General features: G+C 45.4%; 2 long non-coding RNA genes across 3 annotated transcripts; one reads left to right on the top strand and one right to left on the bottom strand.

The window, feature by feature from the left end:
- Positions 1 to 1930: 1930 nt before the first annotated feature.
- On the bottom strand, positions 1931 to 9089 carry LOC102548141 (uncharacterized). 2 transcript variants are annotated; one of them, XR_590823.4, is made up of 3 exons: positions 8712 to 9089; positions 3386 to 3441; positions 1931 to 2914 (listed from the first exon to the last, which is right to left on the bottom strand). It is a non-coding gene; the product is annotated as an uncharacterized LOC102548141 (long non-coding RNA). The 2 variants fall into 2 exon arrangements; XR_010064037.1 differs by lacking the exon at positions 8712 to 9089 and adding an exon at positions 5413 to 5916.
- LOC134485817 (uncharacterized) lies at positions 5911 to 24805 on the top strand. The gene is made up of 2 exons (XR_010064036.1): positions 5911 to 6097; positions 24420 to 24805. It is a non-coding gene; the product is annotated as an uncharacterized LOC134485817 (long non-coding RNA).
- Positions 24806 to 24841: the final 36 nt, after the last annotated feature.

The following is a 24841-nucleotide window of genomic DNA, read 5'->3' as shown; positions in this document are numbered from 1 at the left end:
GAGATGGTGTGGCATGTTGTCATTTAGCCGTATTCCCATACGTTTACTGACCTTGTCCCAAGCTTCTAACCACACCCAGCTTACTATCTATGAACACACTAAGCCAATAAAAATAAAATAAAAATAAAAATCTAACCTTTCAGTCTCTTTTAGGTTCTGCAGCAATGCACATCCCATTTGCTACATTGGTTTCTGCAAAGGAATGGCTGCAATTGTGACGATGCATTAACTTCCCATGCAGTGACCAACGGCCAAGGAGTCGGGGGTGGATCTGTCTAAAGTCATATTAATAGCAGCATATTCCAGTGTTCTTAGTATCTTCCTGTATGTTTTGTCTTAATCAAAGGAGACGTTTACATGTCGCTGTTTTTCTGTGAAATGGTTCATATATTAACATATTTATAAAATATGCCAAATAAAATAAAAGCCTGTTGACTCAGAAGTGATTAAATCTCTCGATGAACTCATGACTATTTGTTTTAGCTGCCTCGCTTTCCTGATTAAACAGCAGAAATAATTTGATAAATTATGTAAACAAATCACCACTTGAAGTGCCTAGTATGAGTCTTCTAAAGGCTGTTTATTTATGATCAGAGAACAATAAGATGGCTAAATTAAATAAGAGATAGGAAGCCACAGACAAACTTATTACATTCCCTCCCCCTCTTCCTGAGTGGTAATCTGAATTTAAATAAATTTTATTTAAATCAGGTCCATCTAAATTGCCGACATCACTGCAATCATCTTGAATAGTAGATGAGGCTGAATTTAAAAAAAAAAAAAACCACTCACCAGAGATTCATGGGATGAATAATAAAAAGCAAACCCTCCTCTTATTTTAATTAGGAGAAACATCAAGGGTAAAGTAAGCACTTACGAGATATATGATGAGAAGAAGAACTCTATGACCTCATAAAAGGGACACGGTAAGAAAAAGCCCCAAACCAATGTATGTCAAAACCACCCAGTTGGAATCAGTGGGTGTGCTGGCTGGTTTTGTGTGTGAATGTGGTGATCCTTTATTCTAAAAGTCGTAACCTCCAAACCACTAGTTAATCTATGTGAAATAGTCAGACGTAGTTCTAACTCACAGAACACACTCTTGGAGTGGCTGATGTAGTCGCACACACTTATAATCCCAGATCTTGGGAGGTGGAAGCAGGAAAATCAGAAATTCAAAGTCAGCCTTGCCTACAATCTGGAGTCCAAAGCCAGCCTGGGCTCCAAGGCCAGTCCGGGGTACACAAGTTCCTGTGTACAAAGAGGAGAGGGACACGGGGAGGGAGGAGAGGAGATGGGGAAAGAGAGAGTGGCAGAGAGAGAGAAGCATACACAGAGAGAGAGACACACAGAGACAGAGGCACAGGGAGACAGAGAGAGACAGAGACAGAGACATGGAGAGATTCATGGTGAGATGGGTCCGGCATAAATAAGCTCCCATCCTCTTTGGAGTTAAGAGAAGTTCAGATTCCTACTCTGCCTTGATTGCAGATAGCATGGGTATTTATAAAACTAAATTAATACAATGTCAATTTTTTTTTTTATCATCAGCACCAGAACCTCACTTCATTGAATTTATTTCCATTCTCCTATTGGCCTGTGACCCTGGTCCCTCTCGGGTGGTAGAACCTTTTGTTTGCACGGGGTGTGGTCTCACACTGGCTGGAACAGCAGAGAAAAGCAGGATGCAGGTGTATGACGCCACAGAGGAACGCTAGCCGCTTTATGGGTGTCCTACCCCGTACTGCTTCAGACTAATTTCCTGTGATTCGGAGGCCTTCAATCTGACCTGCTCCACTGCATTAGGCAGCCGCTGAGGTTAATACCACATCCTCATAGTCACCAGAGAAGTCAGTCCACCCTCCTGAGGCCACCGTGCACATTTGTTAACTACAGATGTTGAATGGAGCCAGGCTCTGTGGACTTATTATTTGGTAAAGAAATATGTTCTCCTCGGTGACTTTATTAGAAGCACACTTTTTTAGGCGTATGGGAACCGAGCGCACAGGTTATTAGTAAACAACCCAGTCTCAAATAAAACTTCGGATCCTCTTGCTTTCCGCAGCCTTCCAAGTGCTGATGTTACGGGCGTACCCACCACCTTCTCGCAGCCTGCAGACTCCGGCTCAGCTCTCCAGAACCTTCCTGGCTCTTCTGCTCATTTCCCATTCCTCCCATAATCTCCCCCTCTTTCTACCCATCAGCAGCTTCTAGAAGCTGGGCTTGCTCTGTGCTGCATGTCAGATTGAAGGTGACCACTACAGGGCAGCACAGGCACTGGATATAGGAAACAATGCATTGAATGTCTTGCCTTTATAGATGTATTCTGGGCACGACTTACATGTTGGAGGGGTCACATCAACCACATCAGGACTGCCCCTCTGTGAGGGATTTGCAATAGGGGTCTTGGTGGGGGTCAAAGTCCAACGGATTATGTTTGTCTCAAATTTTCTGGCATTCCCCTCTCTGCCTCTAACTGTCTCACAACCAGAAGGTTGCTTTGATCTTCCCCCATTACCAAGAGAACTTTACAGAATGAGGCCCGACCAGGACTTCCTGTTGCGCAATTTACACTTTTGGGGCTTTGATTACGCCTGCCAGGTGGCTTCCGGCCGTATCTAAACTAATGTTTGGTTGCTTCCTGTCCAGTCCCCACTAGGGCAGGAATCCCGAAGGATTCCGGGTCCCACAGTCCAACCTGCCAAATGGGTTTGTGGAATCTACAGAGAGCAGTTATAATTCTGAATTTCTGCGTCACTCAGACCCATTAGTAGAGGAAGAGTCGGCTGGGCATGGTGGGACATAGAATCCCAGCACACGAAAGGTCAGAACTCTAAACGAAGCCAGAGGATCTGAAGTGGGTGAGCCCAGGCTACAAAGCAAGTCAGCCTGCTACACAGGGATGATGCCCTTCCTGGAAAACAAAAACAAAACCAAACAAAACAGTAATGGCTGCAATGGCAGCGGCGGCAAGAATGGTGTGCAAAGCCCCAGGTTACAGGACCCACCGTTGACTTAGCAGGTGCTTTTTTTTTTTCCCCCGGAGCTGGGGACCGAACTCAGGGCCTTGCGCTTGCTAGGCAAGCGCTCTACCACTGAGCTAAATCCCCAATCCCTAGCAGATGCTTTCTTCTGCCTGGAGTTAGAAGACTTCAGGCATTAGGCAACAGCCAAACTGTTTTCAGTTAAAGTGAGACCAGGAACATGGCTCAGAGATGAGCACTGAGAGTGTGCTTTATGAGGTTGCTGAAGGTCCCAACTTAGGGCTTCATGTTTATAGCAAGCACTTAGGGCACAGAGCCATTCCCCAGCACCAGGAACTAAGAGAGGTAGCCTTGGCTAAACTAGACCCTCTTCATATAAACCCGGCTGACCTTAAACTCACCAGGATTCTCTTGGCTTCCCTTGTGCTTCAATTAAAGGCATGCACTCCAAGTAACCCTAAAAAAAAAAAAATCTAGTTTTCATTTTTGTTTTGCTTTTCTTTTTGTGTTTTTGAGAGAGGGTCTCTCTACATAGCCCTGGCTGTCCTGGGACTCGTTCTGTGGATGAGGCTAGCCTTAAACTCAGATACACCTGCCTCTGTCTCCCATGTGCTGGGATTAAACACATGGTCCATCATACACAAGCTCTAAAAAATAACTGATGGGGTTGGGGATTTAGCTCAGTGGTAGAGCACTTGCCTAGCAAGCGCAAGGCCCTGGGTTTGGTCCCCAGCTCCGAAAAATAGAAAAGAAAAAAGAAAAGAAAAAGAAAATAACTGATTAGAAAGAGTTTGGAGGGTTGGGGATTTGGCTCAGTGGCAGAGCGCTTGCCTAGGAAGTGCAAGACCCTGGGTTCAGTCCCCAGCTCTGAAAAAAAGAACAAAAAAAAAAAAAAAAAGAGTTTGGAACTGAGTGTTTCCCAAAGAACTGCGTGATATTTTATGTCTTAAAGGATTTTATAGTTGCATACACACACACACACACACACACACACACACACACACACACACACACACACATATATATACAGAGGAATGTTAGCATTTCTTCTAGGCTCTGCCCAACAATTACTTACAAAAGGGGCTGTTTGACCCCTTCTTGTTCTCTCTGACTCTTCTCTCCCTGACCCCTTTCTCTCTCTCTCTCTCTCTCTCTCTCTCTCTCTCTCTCTCTCTCTCTCTCTCTCTCTCTCTCTCTCTCTCTGCCTGTCTTTATTTCTCTGTCTCTACTCCCTTCTCAACTCCCCTTCCTGTGCCCTGAATAAACTCTATACTATACCTGTCATATGGCTGGTTCCTCAGGAGGAAGGAATACCTCAGCATGGGCCCACAGAGGCACCCCTTCCACCTCACCATACTGCACTCTACAAAACGTATCTTTGTCTCCTTTTTATAAAACACGACATTTGGTTCCGAGACTCGGATTTACAAACTCGAAGGTTGCACAAATTCATATTTCCCTCCCGTCACATGGACTTTCCAGCCATTGGATCGCTGAAATTCTCCATCCAAACAATGGCAAATTGGGAAGTCCCCATATTCACAGTCTTGTTTTAGGACCTCTACCCTTGATTGAGTGTACTCTCCCTCTCACCTAGAGACAGATTTCTCTTGGCTTCTCTCTCATATGCTGCTGAAAAAACCCTAGGCGTGGGTAAACCTTTCTCCCTCTGGCTCCTAGCTCAGCGCTGGTCCTGCACCTCAGTCACTAGTTTCCGTATGACAACATGGTATGTCCAGCCTGGGTGCTCATTCGTTCTAGTAATTAATTTACCTCGGACACCATAGTATGATTAATAGCTCCTTGGTTCTAGTTATTAATTTATCCTCGGGATGCTGCAAGTAATAAGATTAATAACTCCTATCCTTACCCAAACAGGGAAGGTCTTTGCCACTACTCCAAGGCTCCCTAGTGGGATATTTCCCTGTCTTAAAGGCTTCCAAAATTTGGCTCCAATACCACTAAGTAATAACTCTAAATGGTTTTACAACTCTTCCCAGGGATCCAAAAAATGGAAAGATTCCTATGCACAGGCATTGCTCCAACCAACTGTGCTGCAACTCTCCGCTTCCTGCCCCTCCACCTCCCTCTCTTACTCTCGGTCGGTCACTACCTGACTAGCCTCCATTCTCCACTTTCCATCCCTCCTCCTCTCTCCCATGCTCCCGGCTAACCCAACCCCACGGCACACGTGGTATGCTGCACTGGAGCAGAGTTGCTGCGAGGCAGAAGTGCAGCTACAAGCCTTGCCTCTCACCCTCCCCAGACGGGCTCACTCTCTTGCTTTTGCCCTCGCTTTTGCCTGCTTAATTGCCCTCCGCTGCCCAACACTGAGCGGAGCTGGAGGTGCGGCGTACACTTCTGCGATCTCACGACCGCCACGCTGCACCGTGTGCCCCTCACACTGCGCCACTTAGAGTCGTCTTACGTTTGCCTCTGCCGTGCTTCTGCCATTCCATTCTAAGATGCACAGCCACACTTCTAAGATATAACATGGCTTTCCTCCACCTGCGCCATCTTAGCTAAAGGCTAAGGGCGGTCACATGACTGGCTAGAGCTTCAGAGCCATCTTGGTTAAAGGCAGTTTCATGACTAACCGCCATCTTTTTTTATAGGCAGTCCCCACTTAGAACAGCCTCCGATTTCTATCCTTCCTTGACAAATAACAGTTTTAATGTTAATTTTAAGATATACATCAGTAAAAAGGTTAAAGGCCATTGCCTTAAATATGTATAGTCTTGTTTTTATTACAGTCGTTAAGTTTCAATGTACTCTCTTTGTTTACCAGATACATTCTAAGACAAGTAATTGTACAACACAGATTGACTAATTCAGATATACTTAATAGATACTGGCTGTCACTCTTGTCAGAAATCTGCTAAGTAAAACGTTAAATGTTTAAGCTTATTATGACAGAGACTCCCAAAGTCCAACGGTCCCTGCCCCCACCCCCAAGGTCTCTGAGAAGACACAGGGACAAGACTGCCTAGATTGTGGTATGATAACCACGGAGAAACACCACTCCATTGCCTTGCCTGCTGCCAGGCCTCAGCCTACACTGTAGACAAACAAAAGATACTGAGAGTTAATTGTCTCATATTGCCTAAGACAAGGTGAGTCATTTCCCACATTCCTACTCCATAGGAAAAAGCTTCTCGCCTTCTGGGCCTGACAGCCAGACTGACTCTGCCCAAGTTGTGAATGGAGACCCAGGGACATGGGAACTTTTTAGGTAGGGGACTACTGACCAACCTCTGTCATTTTAATTACTATATGACATCTAGATTATAATTTATTCTTCTGAGATTTCTGACTACATTGACAGCTAAGCTAACTGCAGCTTGACAGCGAGAAAACAGACCTCTAGCTCCTTTCTCCAAGGTAATCTACCACTGTATTAGCTTAGTAGTCAACTTGTTAACTAGCTAAGACTGACAGATCTCTTATCAAACAGATAGGTTTGCCTTGCTCACAAACTCCAAGATGAAGGATACACAAGTTCAGACATAAGCTTTCACAGATATAGCATTCTATTACTTATCTAAACTCAGCTTCTGTTGACTGACTGCTTCATATTTCCTCCCCTTGTTATGCCATTGCCCTAACATTTACCAATGGAGTTCTTATAAATTAGCCTAACTTTAATAAAACATTCTACTATACAGGACCCTTTATGTCACAAGTTCAAACTTTAAGTTTCCTTTGGTGTTTCTCATGCTAAATCTATATAATTAGCTATCATAGTCACAAGGTCAAGGTTTTGAGTTTCCTTTGTCTTTCAAATGTAAACTTAAAAATGTTTCTCATGGGATTGGAGAAATGGCTCAGTGGTTAAGAGCACTGACTGCTCTTCCGGAGATCCTGAGTTCAATTCCCAGCAACCACATGGTGGCTCACAACCATCTATAATGGGGTCTGGTGCCCTCTTCTGGTGTGTCTGAAGACAGCTACAGTGTACTCATAAGTGAGAAAAAAATTTTTTTAAAAAAATGTTTCTCGGGGCTGGGGATTTAGCTCAGTGGTAGAGCGCTTACCTAGGAAGCACAAGGCCCTGGGTTCGGTCCCCAGCTCCAAAAAAAAGAACCAAAAAAAAAAAAATGTTTCTCATTTTGATATTCAGTCTCCTAGACAGAAGATAAAAGCCCTTCCTGCTCCTCCTTCTGCTCCATGAAAGGTTTTTTTCTTCCCTAAGCTCACCTTAAAGACTGTTCATGTTGTTAACAAATTTATCTCTTTTATACACTTATAAGTGCCAGGAAATCCACGCAGATCTACCTCTCATGGACCAAATAAATTCCATTTAGATAAATACACTTGCTAATCGATAGCCTAAGTTCCAGCAGCTGGCGAGATGGCTCAGCGGTTAAGAGCACTGACTGCTCTTCCAGAGGTCCTAAGTTTGAATCCCAGCAACCATGTGTGGCTCACAGCCATCTGTAATGAGACCTGATGCCCTCTTCTGGTGTGTCTGAAGACAGCTACAGTGTATAAATAAATGATTATTTTAAAAATAGCCTAAGTCTCTACCTGTTACCTATTCCAAAGGGTGAGACTCCTCCCTGTTCCCTGGTTTTGGGATTGCCCTCACCACAGCCACTGAGACTTAATGGCTTCAAATGTAAAAACAAGTTCTTCTCCCATACTTTACTTTATTTCTGTCTGTAATATGTGTGTGTTTCTCTGTGTGTGTGTGTGTGTGTGTGTGTGTGTGTGTATGTGTATGTGTGTGTGTGCATGTGTGTATGCATGTGTATGTGTGTGTGCTTCAGCATCTTGCCAAGTCCATGCATTTACTCAAAATCTACATCCAGGACAGCTCCAGAGAAGCAATCCACAGATGCTCCAGTCTACTCTCACAGACACAGATGCTTCTACTAGACCTGCTCCTTCTTCCCACAGATCGTCCCACAGATCCTGGACAGCAAGGACACAGCCAACCCTCCTCAGACTGGACCAACATCCCCATCCCCATTTTCTTAGGTTCCCAGAAACATGTGGCCCTAAAGTCAGCAGGAAGTAACTAAAGATCACTGAGACCCTATTTCTGCCTCACCATCACCACTTTCTAGTTTCTCCTGTTTTAAATTAAACCAAAATGGAGGAATGTTAGCATTTTTTCTAGGCTCTGCCTAACAGTTACCTGGCAACAGCTGGGTAGGCTCACCACAAAAGGGGCTGCTTGAACCCTTCTTGCTCTCTCTGCCCCTTCTGTCTCTCTGACTCTCTCCTTTCCCTTACCCCTTTCTCCCTTTCCCCTCCCCCTCTCTCTCCAGTGTTCCTGGCCAGGCCAACCTCCTCTCTCTCTCTCTCTCTCTCTCTCTCTCTCTCTCTCTCTCTCTCTTTCTCTGTGTGTGTGTGTGTGTGTATGTGTGTGTGTGCGCGCGTGCGCACGCTTGTCTGACTTTCTCTGTCTCTACTCCCCTCTCAACTCTCCTTACTGTGTCCTAAATCAACTCTATTCTACACTGTACCCATCATACAGCTGGCACCTCAGGAGGAAGGGATGGCTCAACATGGCCCCTCCCACTTCAGCATACTGCACTCTACAAAACATGTCCTTGGCTCTTTTTAATAAAACACAACAGTTCTCCAAATCAAGATCCATCTGCCCCAGCCTTGATCCTCCTGCCCCAGCCTTGATCCTCCTGCCTCAGCCTCTGAAGCAGCTCCTATTAAGGCACACCACCACACCCAGCCAGAATAGGCCTTTTACTACCCAGAACTCACCGTTACTCTTGGAGCCATGCAAAGCCTTCTGTCTGTCCCAGAATTAGAGAAAACGAAGCAAGTAAAGAAGTGGTTTGTTGACAATGATGGGGTTGGCACCGTTGTCACTCTGGGGAAGAAAACTGATGTGTAAACACAGCTATGAGCAAATGACCTGGTGGACTTGTACAGAGGGAGTTTGGTGAGGCACCTGGCCCTCGGTCAAATGGCCTAACTCCCAGAAACAGGGCCGGCCAGACCCTTCAATCAGCCTCTGTCCTCTAGCCTTCACACATGCTGGCGTCTCTAAACATAAAAGCAGGGCAGTGGGCTTTGCCAGTGTTGTGTAGCCAAGATCCACGGTGAAGATTTATTGGCGCTTGAAAGTACCGCCCTCTGAGTTTGGTTTCTGTGTTTTCTTGGGATGAAAGCCAGGTCATGATGCAGTGCTAGGAGCTAAGGGTTGTTGGATGTCACTTCAGATGTACTGACTGGAGACAGAGGTGGAACATAACTCTGTGCAGCCATTAGCAGCATCAGGAAAGCCACACTTCTAAACGAGCATTGGAGCCTCACAAAGTGGAGGGCCCGACACCTCAGCAAACCCAACCCCCTAAAAAGCTGTGTGTGCTTTGACTCTGTGAGGAAGGGCACAGAGTGACTCAAGAGCAAGGAAACCTGACGAGCTGAGGAAGGCAGATGTCAATGCCACAGCACACACAAAGACAGACAGACACACACAGAGACAACACACAGACATACACACAGAGAGACAGACCTAAAACAAGCTCCTAGAATAAAAAGGAAGAATTTGACTGAGAAGCAGGGTCCACAGTCTTGAGGGCTGATGACAGAGAATCATATGACACAAGACACACATGAACACACACACAGACACACATAAACACATAGACACACATATAGAGACAGACAAACACACATACACAGAGTCAGACAGACACATAGACAAATACATAGACAAATAGACAAACACACACACAGACACAACAGATACACAGAAAGACATACACACAGACACACATGAACACATATACAAACATACACACACAAAGACAAACATACACACAAACACACAGACACACACAGAGACATATACAGACACAGAGAGAGACACACAGACACACACACACAGACAGACAGACACACAGAGACATACCTATAGACATACACACATATAGAAACACACAGACATACACACACAGACACACACACACACAAACACATACACAGAGAAACACACAGACACACACAGACACACAAACACACAGACATATACACACAGAGAGAGACAGACATACACACGGAGACACACCCATAGACATACACACACACACACACACACACACACACACAGAGAGACACATACAGACATACACACAGACACACAAGACATACAAATACACAGACATATACACACACAGACATACACAGACACGCAGAGAGACACACAGACATACACACACACACAAAAAAACATACACACAAAGTGAAACACACACAATGTGTTGTAGCTTTATAGCAAAATTTAAAACAGGAGAAATACAGACAGTTGAAAGCTCAGCTTCTCCAGCCTTCCCCAGTGCTGGCAGTTACAATACAACTGCTGTCTGTGACAGATGGACATATTTACAAGATATTTCTATTACTGTCCCCAAGTTATAGGTCATGAAACAAATGGAAGAGTTCATCCCAGGCTCCCAGGAAATGAGCAAAGCTGCCCTTCAAACTCTTAAGTCCTTGCTCTGCACCCTCCTCAAACCACAGTCACCAGCGTTCCCAGTACCAGGGTCTACAAGAGGACCTCTAGAGCCAGCTCTACAAACAGGATTCCCATCCGAAATCAGGTTACATGGGAAGCCAGCAAGGCTGTTGTCACCATGACACCCATTTGTAGCCTTATTTGAACATAGCACACCCCACTAACTCGAAGTTATTGGGATGACTGTCACTGAAGTCTGGGTGCCCTTTTCCCAGAGGGAAAAGCAAGAAAATCCTGGAAATCTGTAGAACAAGGCATAGACATACAATACCTGGGCCAGGGAGCTCTAAATTCCAGTTCTGATAATCACAGCTGTGGGCCCAATGCCCCATTTTCTTCCATTGATTTAGGAAGAGGAAGGACTCACTAAACACCCTGCTGTTATGTCTGCCAATAGAGTCAATTCAGGCCGATCACAGAGAGGGAGTTTTCCAAGTATGCCCAGAAAGAATGAAAGCTTGTGTGTGTCTGCCTATGACATATTGATTTCTCTTGCTACACTTTCTCTAATCAAACGGGTTGATGGCAACTTGAATCATTCATTTTCTAGTAATTTTATTTCCATGTGGACAGATCTCTAGCAAGGGTCCCCAAAATCCACGCAGATGAAGTCTGCTCACTGTTGAATTTACAGCTCCCAATGTGGAGGCGGGTTACATCAGAGGACAGGAAGGTGAGGGTGCCTAAAGAGGTCATTTTGATGGGGTGACCGAAGTTGTGGGAGATGGGCAGGGGTCTGGACTGGACAGTGAGAATTCCTGAAAACCTATGTGTAGAGGCTGTGGTGACCTCTTCTAGCCTGGTTTTCTAACAAAATGAAAAGCCTGCTGATCTCTAATCCTGCAACAGCGCTCACACACACATACACATGGCCGTTGGTTTGTACGGGATAAATCACCTTGGCTATAGGACACAACGTGTAGCCATAGATCTGCACATTGCTCTGAGGTGGCACCAGGGCGGCTCAGATAGTTCTAGTCTCCAGCAGATTTGGTGATGATATTTGCTACTTTTCTTGTTCCTGAGACAAAAATCCCTGAAAGAACAGATAGTTTTCCTCTGCTTGTAGGTTTAGATGTTCCATCACAAGGGGGAAAACATGGAGGAGCCCAAGGAGGCAGGAGAGTGTGGTAGTGGTGCTCCCAGGGCATGGACTAGGAAACAGAAGAGTCAGATTAGAACCAGGATGGGGTTTTGCCTTCAACGATCAATGACCCACCTCCACTACCCAGGGCCCACTTCTTAAGGCTCCACGGCCTCCTCAAAGAGCACCATAGCTTGGAACATGCCCTGTTCAGACTGTGACAGCAGCTATACTACAGAAAACATGTCAGGGAGGAGGAATACAGTTGGTTCTTTTACCCTGTAATCATGAACTGGAAGGAATAACATCTCATTAGGACCCTGAAAGAGAAAAGGCTCTTGGTAAGAAGTCACCACAAGAATATAGTCGATCTAAAACCTGGCCCTTTAAGTAGTGTGGATCATGCTAACTTCTGTTAACTATTCACCTAGTCAGATGGCCTCTGCCAGAGGAATCAGAGGCCATGAACAGGTGTGTGTGTGTGGGGGGGGGGCACGTGTATGCTGTGGCAGATGCTATGAGAGTTCTGATCACAGAATGTCACACCTGGCTTCCAAGGTGAATTGTTTTGCCTGGCAGAGAGGGTTGCCATTCTGAACGGCCAAAACCAACCCCGCTAATGGTTCTCTCTGGAGTCTGACCTGTATGGGCTGGATGCCAGGACAAGAGTTGAGTGTACCATTAGAGCAGCCTTGAATCTATGCAAAGCTTGAGGTCAGAATTTTGGGAATGTAGTTGCTGTAGATGTTCCAAGTTTCTCGTAACTCAGCCTGAATGGGTGCCTTCTCATTCCCTGGGCCTCTCACTGGCTACTCCACTGCCCACCCATCCTGCTGAGGAAGGACAGCAGGTCTGGGTCAGCCAACCAAAAAGATCAGGGAATAAATAATTACCACAATCTTTCACTGCTGAGGAGGAGGGGAAATTGAAAGTACTGACTGAACAAGAACCCAGACTTCAAGGTGATTTCAGAACATAGTTTCCAAGCAGGAGTTACAAAACATCAAAGAACACAGGAAAACTGTTACATCTCTCATCTGATGCTGCTCACAGGGCTGGGACTGGGAAACTAAAGCCGAGCCAGATTTGGGGCATGGAGAGAACTAGTGACCAAAGACAGGGAGAGCCTTTCCCAGGAAAATGTTTAAAAGGAGAGCTAGAGGGAGCTGCCAGGTCAGGCCAAGCCAGGCTAGGAGTAGGTCTTTGCTAATCATTTGCCTGGAAGAATGGAGGGAATGAATACAGATAAACTGGAAAAAAAATCACATCACCGGGCTGTTCCGTGCAGGGAATGAGAGGGTGGGCATGGACTAGTGACCAGGTACAAACAGCAGTTGGTAATCATGTCAGTTACAGGAAGCAGAAGAATTGGCCTTGAGGGGTTGGGGATTTAGCTCAGTGGTAGAGCACTTGCCTAGCAAGCGCAAGGCCCTGGGTTCGGTCCCCAGCTCCGGAAAAAAAAAAAAAAAAGAATTGGCCTTGAATATGAAGTTAGTTTTATTTAGGGGCCAGATGTAAGATGTGCAGAGGCTTTAGAGAGGGTCATCAGGCTGGGTGTGGTGATGCACACCTTTAATTACAGCACTTGGAAGGCAGGTAGGTGTGTGTGAATGAGCCTAGGGTATTGTGCATAGTGCATTCTGAGCCAGGCAGGGCTGCGGTTGCATAATGAAACTTGGGATATGGAAGACAGGGAGAGGGATGGGGAGGGGGAAGGAGAAAGGGAGGGGGACAGGGACAGGGAGAAGGAGAGGGACAGGAAGAGAACAACCTATGATCTGAAGGTACTTTAGGATCAGGAAAAGCTCTAAGATGATTAAACTCTTCAGCAGTTTTCTGACTTTGACTATCTCACTCTCTCAATGCATTTCAACCTCTCTGTTCCCTGGCTGCCGCAAAGTGAGCAGCTCTGCCCCACAGTATGCTGCCTTCGTCACACCTATTGGAAGGTTAGTGACTTTCTTTCTTGGTGTCTGGAGGTGGGAAAACCAGCTTCAGTTTATCTTGGTGATGAGGATCTTTCTTTTCTTTTCTTTTTTTCTTTTTGGTCTAGCGTAGGAAGCTAGTTCAAAGCAAGAGCCACGGTTGTGTAACTGCCATTCCTGGTGAGGTATTATTTATAGTTTAAATACTTTTAATTATTAATGTTTATTTAATGTTTTATGGGTGTTTTGCAGGCATATATGCCTGTGTACCATGTGCATGCCTGGTGTCTGATGAGGCCAGGAGAGGGTCAGAGTCCCTGTAACTAGAATAACGATTGGTCAAACCATGCTGGGAATCAAACCTATGTGTTTAACTGTTGTCTTACAGCTTCACATTTTAAACGATATGCCGATTGTGCCCAGGTCACAAGCCTTAAACCTGAACTCAGAATTCTTTCGTGCTCTGCATACTTTCTCGTGGCATTGTACAAATGAATGTGCTGTGTTAGTTTGAAAATCAGTTGATCTTAATTTTTCTTAACTCACAGATTGATTTAGCTTAGCAATAGGTTACCAGCAAAACTGGACAGAAACCACATAGTCCCCACGCGTGTCCACTGATCCGTGTCCACTGACCCACCATCCACAGCCTCCTCCACCCAGCCTGTGCATTCCCACATTCCACGGACCAAAGCGCTGGCAGCTTGCGGCATATCTTAAAAGCTCCTTTTCTCTTTCTTTCTCCTTCCTTCCTTCCTCCCTTCCATCCTTCATTTCTGTGTCTGTCTGTCTGTCTATCTATCTATCTATCTATCTATCTATCTATCTATCTATCTCTTTTTTCCCCTCCCTTTTGACAGAGTCTCACTCTGTAGCCCTGGTTAGCCTGGAACTTACTATGTAGACCAGGCTGACTCCAACACAACAGAGATCTGCCTGCCTCTCCTATCCACGTGTGCGGCATCTCATTCAGCATATTGCTGACATTGACAACCTGTGAATTTTAACAAATGTGATGGCATGTATTTACCATTTAGAATTAGGAAAATAGGGCTGGAGAGATGGCTCAGCCGTTAAAGGCTAGGCTCACAACCAAAAATAGAATTAGGAAAATAATTTTGTATTTAATTTTTTAATTAGAATATTTCTAACTCATCCATTCATTCACCAGAGGCAAGATTGATTGATTGATTGATTGATTGATTTATGTATTTATTTATTTTCGTGCCCAGGCTAATCTGGAACCCTAAGATCTAGCGATTCTCTAGACCTCACAGGCTGAGTCTGGAGTTACAGGTTCAGCTGGGCCAAGGCACCTGCCCTCAAGATACTAAGTTTGACAAAACAGATTAAGGGATTAAGATGTGTTTTGTCTTATATTTATATCGTTTGTCTAGTATGCTCAGAGCACTAAAAAATATTCAATCGTGGAATTGGAAAAAATATCTCCTCTTCCTTCCTTTTAATAGATCTTGAAAATGTTTTCATTTGAGATTTGTGAAATCTAAGATTTCTGGACTGTTTTCCAGGCTAAAGTAAAATTCAACATCGTCAGTCTTGCCTTTGTTCAAATGAATGGTATCAGTTGTCACAGTGCAACTCAGGGTCATAAATCTAAGTATGGTGACGTACAGTGTAAAACCAGTTTCCTGATAACCCCAGCTGGTCATGTTTCTTGTAGGGTATCTAAGGGAAGATACGGTGGGAAAGGTCAATTGTTTTAGGATAGGCAGCTTAAACAAGAACAATTAAATGGTCAAAAGCTGGAGGACAGCTCACTGGTGGAGAATTTACCTAGGAAAGACTCTTGGTTCAATCCAGAGGGGTGTGTGTTGTGGGTGATGTTTATAGAGTGCCCTGTCACCTTCAAGAAAAAGATACTGTCCCACAGAATCATGGAAAGGAACATTCTTCAACTCTGAGACACAGCTTCTGGGAGCAGGCACCAGAGAGGGGGGAGGGAGAGGAGGAGGGGAGATAAAGGGGAGTGCGGGGTGGGGGGGGACGAGAGAGAGGGAGGGAGAGAGGTAAGGGGAGGAGGAGGAGGGGAGAGAGAGCAGGTGATAAGGAATGTAAAAAGTTGTAGGGGCTGGGGATTTAGCTCAGTGGTAGAGCGCTTACCTAGGAAGCACAAGGCCCTGGGTTCGGTCCCCAGCTCCGAAAAAAAAGAACCAAAAAAAAAAAAAAATTGTAATAACATCTGAGGGGGTCAATGGGTGAAAAGCCTTTGATGACGCAATACCTTTGGTTGAGTTCCTGGAAGCAAAGTTGTAGGAAGCCTTAACAATGGTGTCTGCAACTGTGGAGGCAAATCTCCTGATAAGAGGATAAGGGAGGGAGGCATGACCAGAGCGTTTCATCAGATCTTGGTAGCCTCCACAGTGGCAGGGCCACAGAGAAACCAGGCCCAGGAGAGCACTGCGGTGGGTGACTGCTTTTTTGAGGCACTTGCTGAGCGGCTAGACTTTAACTCTCCGTGCTTTTTTTGGATCCAGAGCAAAAGTCAACTTCACGGCAACCAGGGTCTGACCAGTGTGAGCAGGGAGTGCTCAGTTATGTCATGTGGGGAAGGAGGAGGGGAACTGGAAACAGTACTTTGGAGGACAGAGGCTAGAAGAGAGGGAAGAAAAATGGAAATGAGTTGAAAACTTGCTAAAAGTTGGCAGCGATTAAATGAGAACGAGATCCAGTCCAATTTATGAACGGGCACCGTGTCTGGAGATGCTTTTCTCATCCGTTACTGATTTGCAGTTAACAAACAGGTGCAATATAGCTCAAATAGGGCCAGATCCAGGTAATCTGCAGTCGTGCCAGATAGCTCTCTATGGAACACAAAAGAGTCATTTCCGAACAGACTTTCAGAATTAGGCAGAAGCGCGGTAACGCTTACCTACAGCCTCAGCACTCAGGAGGCATAAGGGCAACACAATTTCACCGGCAAGCTGAGATCCGCGGTTAAAAACAGAGAAGAGGGGAAAATGTGGGAGAGACATGTATAAAGTATAAAGTATCACAGATCTATTAGTCTAGTTTTCTTAAACTAAAAACAAATCATTATGATTTGATTAATTTAGAAAAGGGATTTTTAAAAAATCTGTGTACTGACCATGCACACGTATCCTAGTTTGCATGTGGATGACAACCTCCCATGTTGGTCTCTTACTTGCCGCCATGTTATACCAGGGTAGCAGGTAGCTTCCGGGAGTCCTGCCTCTACCTCTTGTCTAGCTGTAGGAGCATAGGGACTCTAGGCATATACAACCACGGCCCGCTGTGTGTGCCTTAGCTCCTCCCACACAGTACGCACGCTATCCATTGAGCTCCCACTCTTCCTAATGCCGAGGCCCTGTAGTACAGCTCCTCCATTTCACCAGGCTCGCTCTCTCTGGGTTTGCCCCACTCATTGCCACCACAGACATTTACCACGGTGCTCATTGATTGCCAGCATAGACGACATTTACCACGGTGCGCATTGAGTGCCACCGCAGACACTTGCCACGGTCGGCTCACATGCGTTTTCAACTTGTTTACAGGAAGCTTCCATAAGGAACCTGAGAGTCGGCTTCCTGCTGCCTTCCTACCTCACAGCTTGGACCTTGTTCCTCTGACTAGAGAGACGTTTTGTTGTTGTTGTTGTTGTTGTTGTTGTTGTTGTTGTTGTTGTTGTTTTAAAACTTTTAATTTGTGGTCAACATAGCAGCAGGTTTCATTGTTTTCATACATATATCATTATGTTAATAATTTTGTCTTCTTCATCCACTGCCCACACCGCATACCTCAGAGTAGGCTTTTAAAAGCCACCAAAAGCTTGGTGGCCAGACCAGGAACTAGTGATTAGATTTCATCTACAGTACTTTTAGATTTGGGTGAAGTTCTTTTCTTCTTTTTGGAGGGTTGAAGGAGGGGTGTTGTTTTATCTTTTGTCTTGAGTCAGGGTCTCTCTATGTAGTCCTGGTTGTCCTAGAGCCTGTTATATAGATCAAGTTGACCTCAAACTCAGAGATCCTCCTGCCTCTGCTTCTCGAAGTCTGGGATTAAAGGCGTGTACCATCATGACTTCCCTAATTCCCTCTCCTTTAAAAATATTATTTAATGTATAAGATTACACTGTAGCTGTCCTCAGACACACCAGAAGAGGGCACCAGATCTCATTACAGATGGTTGTGAGCCACCATGTGGTTTCTGGGATTTGAACTCAGGACCTCTGGAAGAGCAGCCACTGCTCTTAACCCCTGAGCCATCCCAGCCCTAGTTCTTGCTTCTTTAAGGTCTCCAAAATGTCACAAGATTCTCCAGCTGCCAGAGCAGGACCTTCCCTTTTCCCCTCAGAGGTGGGAACTCTTGAAACCCACACCTGAACCTCACACCTTTTCTTTAAGAGATGTGAAAGAAGTGTCTATTTATCCCAGATAGAGAAGGAACCAGCAGACAAAGAAGGGGTTCTAGTTAAGTCTAGCAGGATGAGCCAACAGTTTATTGGGGTTACTTACAGGACCATGGGTGACTCAGAAACAGCTGTGTAACCCGAGCTCCACCCCCCTCCCCCATCTACTGTTTACCTCTTCTATAAAACTGGTGACAAGTGTGATGTCTTGAATGAGAATGTTCCCCCAAGTCTCAGGTTTTTAGATAAGTAGTTCCCAGTTAGTGGTTCTGTTTGGGGAGGTGGCACTGCCTTCCTGGAGTGGCTGAGTCACCGAGGGCAGGTCTTGAGATTAGTACCTCACACTGCTTCCTGTTTGTGCTCTCTGCTTCATGGTTGAGGTTGAAGATACGATCATCGTTCAGCTTCTTGAGCTGCAGGACGACTTCGAGTCTTCCTCGCCATCATAGATTCTGTCACTCTTGAACTGTAAGGCAAAACTGACTCTTTCTCTCTTAAACTGTCTTGGTCTTAGCATTTTATCACAGGAAAAAAAAGTTACTACACAGGGACCTCCAGGTATAAGCCAGCCCCCTCTCTCCACGAAGGGAATGTTAATAGGCTCAATCTCTCAGAGATGAGGGTCATTTGTTCGTGGTCACAGTTGCTCTGATTCAAGATGGCCAGGCTCTGGAAACCGATGTGCAAGAGCCAGGTAGTAGATGCTAGCCAAGCTTTGTGGGTGTTGCTTCATAAAATTTACTGCCGCTCCTAAAGGTTCCAGGTTGTCTTAGTGGCTCTGAAGCTATAACTTTTTCAATTACAATAATTTTGTTTATTCTCGCTGCTTGCTTTTTCGATAAGATCTTATTATATAGCCCCAGATGGCCCAGTACTCACTGGGTTGCCCAGGCTATCCTCGAACTTGTGACAATCTTCCTGCCTGGACCTCTGGGAGTATAAGCATGTGCTGTCATGTCCAACATCGAACTTGTGAGTTTTTTTTTTTTTTTGTCTTGAGCGTTCTGTTTAACCTTTGAAGACTCAAACATGAAACAAAACTTAAGAAAAATACAGCATTTTATCGAAAACCCAATGTCTTCAGGAAGGTGAAAGATGTAGATGGTGACCTTGGTCCAGTGCTGATTGTCAAAAACAAAAAGCAAAACGAAAACAAACCCAAACAAACAACCAAAAACCTCCATAAACCACAAAGGCAGGCCTATATGAAAGCTAAGCAAATTGAACTCAAACCTGTAGGGAGCAAAATGATAAAATCATGAAATTAGGCAACTTTCCCAGAATCCAAAGAGAAGAAAGGAAAATTCCCAGGCTTTATGCCTGAAATTTTTTGTTAAAAATGTTTTTTTTTTCCCATCCTTCCTTTCTTTTTTTTTTTTTTTTTTTTGGTTCTTTTTTTTTTCGGAGCTGGGGACCGAGCCCAGGGCCTTGCGCTTCCTAGGCAAGCGCTCTACCACTGAGCTAAATCCCCAACCCCCCATCCTTCCTTTCTTAATTTTTGTTGTCAATGGTTTTCAGGCAGGCTTTTGCCCGATACATTTAACCCAGGCTTTCTCAAATTCAAGGCAATCCTCCTGCCTCAGCCTCCCGAATATTGCTAGTTGTTTTTGAAGTGCCTCTGAGGGGGTAAGAGGTACTGGAGGTCAAGCCTAAGGCTTTGGTATGCAAGTGTTCTGCTACTGAGCTACACATCTATCCATACTTCTCTTTTCTTTCTCACCACACAGCTGGATGTCACTACATAGACAGGCTGCCCTTGAACTCAGAGATTCACCTACCTCTGCCCCCCAAGTGCTGGAATATTTTTAATTTTTTAAATTAATACTTCCCTGAATCGGTAATATGTTAAACTCCCAGTGGGTGCCGGCAGGCTTCTGCACCAGTGCTCTGAATTTGCAAATGAAAGACACACACACACACACACACACACACACACACACACACTGTTTTATTTTTAGTATACCCTAAGCAGCTCAATGGCTGGGCACTTCCAAACCTCCCTGTGGCTAACACACTCTCCCCTCCAATATTCCTGAATTATTACTTACTAAAATCTATGTTCCAACCTGGCTGCTGGAGAACCAGGCCTATAGCCCAATTGGGCCAAGATCCCCAGTTGTTACATGTTGGCAGTGTCTCTGTCTCTCTGTCTTACACGTCTCAGGCAGGACCTTCTCCTTCCCCTGCAATGGCAATTTTTCTCCTTCTCCTTTCCGTGGTTCCCTTACCTGAGAATTTTAAAGACCTGCCTCTGTTTTCTTTCCCAGCCATTGGCCACTGGCAACTTTACTTACCAATTAGAGCCAACTGGGGGCAGGGACCTTCAGTGTCTTACAGGCAGATGTGTGGTTCCCCATGTGATTTGGAGAGCTGAATTAACACAAACAACATTAGAACCAATCCATAGCACACACACCCCTTCCTCTTTCTTTGATAGTCAAGTGGATTTTTCAAAAGGATTTGCATTTGTTCAAGTTATTTCCCTAAAAACTTGGCACTCGAAAAAGTATTAGGGTTTTAGAGTATATGTTTGTTTTTCAACATAAGACAAGAGGTGTCTAACACTGAGAAGAAAAATAAAGTTTAAAAAGTTATCTCAAGACAGACAGCAACCACACTCAGTGGTAGAGTGATGATTGCGTACCATGTATAAGGCAATCATCCTTAGAATCAAGAAAACAAAAGTTTCACTGTGGAAAGATTGCTCGAGCTAGGAAGTTTGTTCAAGGCCAGTCTGGGCAACGTGAGAAGGACATGCCAGGTATTAAGTGGTCCGTGATAAGGCAGGAGGATCTGAAGTTCAAGACCAGCCAGGCTATGCAGCAAGGCCCTGGATAGTTGAAGCAGTGCTAGGATTGTGGACGGTCAGAATCACATCTGGCTCCTTTACATGGGTTCCAGGGACGGAACCAGCTCGAACTCACTGATGTAGTACATGACCAGGATGCTCTTACCACCTGGGACATGAACGAAAGGGGCTGACTGAGAATGGGAAGATTGGACTCAAACACATCTGCTCTCCAAATCCCAGTTCATCCAGGTGCTGAGGCAGGAGGGTTGTTTCGAGTTTGAAACAACTTGAGCTATATACAGTGAGTACCAGGACAGCCATAGCTTACATAGTAAGACCCTGTCTCAAAAACAAACAAACAAACAAACAAACAAACAAACAAATGTCTAAAAGTTAAATACTAGAGCTTAGGAATGTGGCTCAGTTGATAGAAGGCCTGCCTGGTATGCATGAGGTCCTGGGCTCAGGTATGGTGGTGAATTCATAAGAATCATAAGTTTAAAGTCATCCTGGATTACGTCCCAAGTTCAAGAGCAGGCTGAGCTATATCATACCTTGCCCCCACCCATATGCATATATACATACACACATACACATACACATGCACATACACACACATACACATACACACACATACACATGCACATACACACACATATACACACACACATACACACACATACACAAACACCTACACATACACATGCACATACACACACATATACACACACACATACACACACATACACATATACACACACATAAACATACACATACATACACACATAAACATACACATATACATACGTGTATGTATAAAGTCAATCTGAGCTCAACCACTTAGAAGTCTTGTGGCCTTCCTAACTACACGGCAAGAGTGGAAATATGGCTATTCTAATGTCTTAGCAAAAACTAATATTAGCATTCATGGGCCATCTACACAATGTCTAATTCTGAGTGGGCCAAAGATGTGCTATGGTGCAGTTCCTTATTGTTGTCATTAATTACTTCAAAGAAAGAGGAGGAAGCTGGAAGAAGGAGGCAGGATAATGTTTGGAAGGGTTTCCTCTTCAGGAAACAGTCAGCTATAAATGTATCCAAACGCTGAAAGAAAACTAATAGCATTTGGGACACGCTAACCCCCAAACATGGCACTGTGGCACCAGAACTGCAGAGAGGTCTCACTGCCCTTTGCCCCTGAAGCAGGTCATAAAACCTTCATTGCAAGGGTGCCCTCCTCATCCTGGCAGGAAAGGGACTGTGGTGACGCGTTCATCCTCAAAGACACAGAGCCGCCTGGAGGAATCTGAACAAACAGGCTTGCTGGGTTCTTTACTAGCATGAGCTCATGGTCTCTTTGTTCAAGCACACCCCTGCACTCCAGTCCACTCCTCATCCAACCTAAGCCCAAACACAGCTGTGCTCTTCCCTTGCTTCCTTATGTCTGATGACTTCCACGTCGCATAAAATTGGTAGTAATAGGGGTTGGAATTTAGTTCAGTGGTAGAGCGCTTGCCTAGCAAGTGCAAGGCCCTGGGTTCGGTCCCCAGCTCCGAAAAAAAGAAAAGAGAAAAAAAAATTGGTAGTAATAAATCTGTGTGCTCTTCCTCTATTAATCCGTCTTTTATTATATAATACTTAATCACCAGCCTTGCCGTGGGCAAAAGAAAACATTGCCTTTTCTCCTCTGCAGAACCAATGGGCAGATACTGTAAAAATAGTTCGGTAAGCAGGTTTTAGAATGACTAAGTCGGAAAGATAAGAGGAAAAGATGCTGAGGCTCCTTGTCATGGGCCTCCTTTTAATTAGAGAGTTGTTTGCTAAGAAGGTTGTAAACCAGAATCCCATGATGGTGGAGGATCCTTTTCAAACCCGAGATTGAGTATTCTCGTCTCACAGAGGTGCCTCTCTCCAGATAGACTACACTTAAGGAGCTTAGTGTGGATGCGAGTGAACACAAAGAAGACTGGTGAGCCAACCCAGTCAGGCATTTGTGTTAGAAAACATTCCCTTCATTTGTTCTACCTACCTTAGGCCTACGGGCTCAAGGGCCGCTCATTACAGATGTCTCACTTCTGCTTCCCATTCTTCCCCATCACTGTCCCAAGAGCCGAGGATGCCTACTCCTAACTTTGCTATTCGTGGATACGCTAGGGATTTCTCCTTTATTTTAAACTTTGTTGCTGCTGTCGTCTTTAAATGTATTTATTTATTCACTTCACAACCCAACATCAGCCCTCCTCTCCTCCCAATACCCCCTCATGCAAGTCCTCCCCTACCCCATCTTCCCCTTCTCTTTTGAGAAGGGTAAGTCGCCCCTCTAGGTGTCAAGTTGATCCAGGACTGGGTGTATCCTCTCCCACAGAGGCTATGCAGGGGTGCAGAAGCCACAGGCAGGCAGGCAGGCAGCAGGCTCAGGTACAGCCCCTGCTCCAGTTAGTGGGGGACCCACACGAAGACCTAGCTGCTCATACGATACAGATGTGCAGGGAGGTCTAGGTCCAGCCCATGCTCACTCTTTGGTGGGTGGTTCAGTCTCTGGGAGCCCTCAAGGTCCAGGTTAGTTGACTCTCTTGGTCTTCTGTGGAGTCCCTGTTTTCTTCTGAAGACACTGTTCCTCACCTGGGCAGCAGGGTAGAACTGGCCCTGGTAGTAGGGGTTGCTAAGAGCAGAGCCAATAACTTGAACAGCTCAGATACCTCTTAGGCCCAGACCCAGGGCTCTGAATTGACCCACCCAAATATCTACCCCATCCATGATCTGCCTAAGTGCACGGAGGGGCCAGGTCCTACAGATTTAAACTACAGGATCTCCGTGACACAGCACAACAACCAGATATCTGAGAAGAATCCCAGTGAGGTTCCAGTACTCATCCACAGGCTTCGTACCAGACCAAGGAGTCATTGTAATGAGCATTTGCAAACAAAACGTATGGGCAAAAGTGTGACATACTGTGACACGACACAGCTTCCACCATGAGATCCCTGTTTCGGGGGGAAGTTCAAGGGTGCGGGGCTGGTATGAGGGAGGGGAGGGGAGGGGTGAGAGGGATTGGAGGGCATGATGTGAAATTCACAAAGAACCATCAAAAAGTTTTGTTTTGTTTTTTAAAAAGATAGATGGCAAGATGACTGAGTGTGTAAAACATTGGCCTCACAAGCCTGGTGATCTAAGTTCAAGCCTCAGAACCCCACATAAAGGGGAAAGGAAAGACATGACTTCACAGAGCTGTCCTCACCTCACCACACGTATCTGTGGCACTTGTACCCACCCTGCCCCCAAGGTCCTACAGTCAAAGTAAAAGTAAATATTGAGAGAGAGAGAGAGAGAGAGAGAGAGAGAGAGAGAGAGAGAGAGAGAGAGAGAGAGAAAGAGAGAGAAAGAGGATTATTGATTCCTGGCTTTTGCTCCAAAGATGGTTTTCATTTAGCTGTGACCTGGGACGAACACACCCAACAAGACCTCCGGAGACTTCTGACAAGCACCATCGTCTATATTAAGTTTCTACGGCTGCATGACAAATTACTGGAGTCCAGCCACTTAAAAGAGCACACACTTATTAGCTTTCAGAGTTCCTGGGGCTCAAGAATCTTGAATCAGCTTGATTGAATGGTTCTGCCTCGGGGCTTCTCATATGGTTCTGGTTAAACTATCTCAGGGGACCTATCTACCACGTTCACAGGAACGCCTGGTTCTCAGGAGTTGCAGTCAGTACCACGTGGGCCTCCACACAGGGCCACTCACAATGTGACATCGTCTTTCCAGGTTTGTGACAATGGAACAGAGGTGTGAATGGAGGCAGAGACAGAGATGGAGGATAGGAGCCGATGAGAAAGAGAACAGGCGATAACCAAAGCCTCAGTTTAACATCCGAGCAATGGAAGCAGCACACTATCACCTCAGAGCGCTCACAGTCTGCTTGCCACTGAGACCAACGCTTCGTGCGGAAGGACAGGAGAGGACAGCATTGTGAATAAAGGAGGTTCCAGGGGCCACCTTGGAGGCTGACACCGCTCCCCCTAAAACAGGTCACCACAAACCCACACTAAGAGCTACTTGATCCTGCAAGAGATGGTAGATTGAACAGATGATCCAGAAGGGTCCTGGGGGTGGGGAGGGGCAGCTCATAAAGAATCTTCTAGACCAGTGAATTGGCTCGTGTGGAAAACTCCTTTGCTGTCCCTCCT

This window comes from Rattus norvegicus, chromosome 2, assembly GCF_036323735.1.
Source record: "Rattus norvegicus strain BN/NHsdMcwi chromosome 2, GRCr8, whole genome shotgun sequence".
In the NCBI taxonomy this organism is placed as follows: domain Eukaryota; kingdom Metazoa; phylum Chordata; class Mammalia; order Rodentia; family Muridae; genus Rattus; species Rattus norvegicus.
This window is presented reverse-complemented; position numbering and strand designations above follow the sequence as displayed.